The sequence below is a fragment of the Sus scrofa genome, chromosome 14 (assembly GCF_000003025.6).
Source record: "Sus scrofa isolate TJ Tabasco breed Duroc chromosome 14, Sscrofa11.1, whole genome shotgun sequence".
Classification (NCBI taxonomy): Eukaryota; Metazoa; Chordata; class Mammalia; order Artiodactyla; family Suidae; genus Sus; species Sus scrofa.
Window position 1 is genome coordinate 15,701,736 of NC_010456.5, and position 3,522 is coordinate 15,705,257.

The 3,522-nt window shown below is 39.2% G+C and overlaps 1 pseudogene; it reads left to right on the top strand.

The window, feature by feature from the left end:
• LOC100516110 lies at window positions 2,715-3,522 on the top strand (annotated as a pseudogene).

Here is a 3,522-nt window from a genome sequence, read left to right on the forward strand (position 1 = left end):
GCCTCGCTCAGTGGATTAAGGATCCAGCATTGCCGTGAACTGTGGTGTAAGTCACAGACGTGGCTTAGATCTGGTGTTGCTGTGGCTCTGGCATAGGCCAGCAGCTATAGCTCCGATTAGACGCCTAGCCTGGGAACCTCCATATGCCGTGAGTGCGGCCCTAAAAAGACAATAAATAAATAAATGTTTATTATGTAGAGGCATATATGTCCCTCTAGCAAACTATGCATCTGAAATCTTAGGTGAAGTTTAATTCATGTAACACACACGTACACATGCATATGAGCACAGCAAGGCTGTAGGATGGTTGGGTTAAAGCAAGTCTTTTTGTTTCCCAGACCATGAGAGAAGTTGAGAAGTTGTGCTGTTGTTTTTTCATTTTTTTTTTTTTTTAAGGTTGCACCTGTGGCATGTGGAAGTTCCCAGGCTAGGGGTTGAACAGGCACTGAAGCTGAGGCCTATGCCGCAGCCACAGCAACGCCAGATTCAAGCTGCATCTGTGACCTACCCCACAGCTCATGGCAACGCCAGATCCTTAACCCACTGAGTGAGGCCAGGGATCGAACCTGCCTCCTTGTGGATACTATGTGGAGTTCTTAATCCACTGAACCACAACAGGAACTCCAGAAGTTGCTTTTTAAACCCCAAGAATTTTGAGTTAACAAGTGAATAGTTTGTCATTTCTCTTCAACATACAGCTCATTGAGACTACAAATAGCTGTCTTTCATAATGACAAAAATAGTTGTGCAGGGTTTTGCACTTCACTGTCGTATCTTTCCTACTAGAGACCAAGAAGTGGCCATGTCTGGGAAGAAATGTCACAAGAACTGATATTTTAAGCATATCAATGAGACTTAAGGTTGTAAGGGAAGAAAAAAAAAATGGGTTTTCCTTCTATTCATTTTAGGCTCACTGACTAGAGCTCTGTAAATCAGATGGACCAAAGACTAATTACCAAGAGAAAACAAAGCTGAAGTTCATGAATGTGTTTATTGCACAGACACGAGGAAGCACCCAGTGATGAGTAACTCAAAGGGGTGGTTGGAACTCAGGCTTATATAGCCTCTTAACCAAAGAAAAAAGAACAATGATGTTATAGAGAAATGGCAAAACAGATGAACAAGACTTTGAGCTTCCAAGGACAGCAAATTCTGGGAAGGAAAGTATATGGGAAAATGATGGTAGATCAGAGACAGTTTTAGCAGTTTGTTAGAGAGATTCTCTGGAGCTACCTCTGGGCTGAAATGGGTCTAAAATTGTCTCTGACAATTAACTTCTCTTCTTCCTGGTAGAAAGGCAAGAGGAGACACCTTTACAAATTTATGTCCTGTTCTGGAGCAACTAATGGGAGGGCAATGAGCTTTTCTTGTATCTACTTCCCAATTGCCTTCAGATCAAAATAATCCTTATACCAAAGGGACATATTTTGGGGTGACGTAGTCTGCTACCCTTCAAGCTCATCACAAATTGTCTTCAATAATGCAATTCAGGAAATGTATTTCTTCATTTTATTAAGGTTTTTGCATGGGAAAAAATAAATTTTATTTTGTAGATGTTCAATTCTTATGTTTTGAATTTAAGTGAAGAGAAAAAATGTTTTCCCCAAAGTTGTCCACAAAAATATTTTTATTATATCATTCACCCTAAAAAGGTTATGTTTTATTTTTCCTATATATTTAAGAATTGACCAAAAAACAATAATAAGACAAGCCTCTTGTGTTTAGCATATGCATTACAGAATAGCAGATGTTACAATGTACCCTAAGGACAAAAGAAGCTGCCAAAATTGAACACACCAGCTTTAACAACCCTGGAACTCATTTTTGCCAAATGTTTTAAGTACAGGAAATGACTTGAGCCACTCCGTATTTCTTTTTATTTAAAGCATGACTAAAGGTTGAGTCTTTCAGATCTGAGGCAAATAGCCAATTAAAGCTATGCACATCATCTCCCAATTTCTCTGTGAAATTGCTGTGCACGTTGCAAAGAGGTATTACTTCAATTACCTAAAATAATAGGTTGATGATAAGACCCCCTCATGCCTTCAAAATTATTTGCAGTGATCCAGACTATAGGCTCTACTTTAGAAGGCATAAATATGGAATTAGCAGAAATATTAAAAAAATATATTTTAATCTCACTGCGATACTTAGTTTTGCATTTTTTATTCTCTGGATTATAAACTTTATACTCGGGCTTTCATCCAACAAATATTTATATGAGTGTTATCATCCAGTTAACCTTCATAATTACAGATATCCCAAACATACTAAGGGACATGGAAATAAATTTTTAAAAAATACTTCAAATAATCTACAATGCTAATCAGTGGGTTAATTTTATCAGAAATTACAGAATTTTGTAATTCTGTAGAAATTTGCCTAAAGAAAAAAAATCAGCAATATTTGCAGACATCCACTGTGCATATATATGCATATATTTATATTTGAACAAACAACCATTTAGCCATTTGACAGTTTATTCTGGCACAGGACTGAAGGTCATATGTTTAGCCTCAGTGTGTGACAGATGACTTTCTTTTACAGTCTCTGACAACACCCTTAAAGGATTCCAGCTGTATTGGTCACAAATTTATCATCAGTGACAGAAAAACAAGTCAAAGTACAAGCAGATTGGGCCAATAATATCATGATTTGCATTTGCACGGCAAGTTTTTTAAATTGTGCTTTCCTGTTTCTATTGGTCATGTGCCCAGGTTACGTTGCCACTGCAATCCTAGACCATATAAAGGGCAGACGGGAGAAGGGTGGTTTTCAAGTGGCTCTATGTATAAAATATATTTAGTGTAAATGGCTCCTGGAATTGTCAAAATAAAGCAACTGAAGATGGATGACTCTTGTTCTGGCAAAACCTCATTCTCTCAGAACTCGGCTTAGAAATCTTTTCCTCTGGGAAACTTAGCTAAACTATCCTTCACTTACCCCCGACTGCAAATAATTTCTTACTATTGTGCTACATGAGAACTCTGTACTTTTTGTTCAATGCTTCTATAAACCTGACGCTGCTCTAAAAATTGAAGTCTACTCCGCTTAAAAAAATTGGATTGCAAAAGGGGTCACGATTTAGTTTTACGTTATCAAACCATATTAAATATTTTCTCGAACATTACAACTGCCATTAGAGCATTTAAACAACTCTCATGTCGCTCTCTCGCGTCTTCGCTTCCAAGATGACCAAGAAACGAAGGAATAATGGCCGTGCCAAAAAGAGCCGCGGCCACGTGCAGCCTATTCGCTGCACCAACTGCGCCCAATGGGTGCCCACGGCTAAGGCCGTTAAGAAGTTTGTCACACGAGGAGGTCAGGGACATTTCCGAAGCGAGCATTTTCGATGCCTATGGGCTTCCCAAGCTGTATGTGAAACTACACTGTGGCGTGAGTTGTGCCATTCACAGCAAGGTAGTCAGGAGTCGTTCTGGGGAAGCCCAAAAGGGTAGAGCACCTCCACTCCGATTTAGACCTGCGGGTGCGTCCCCATGACCTCCACCAAAGTCCATGTAA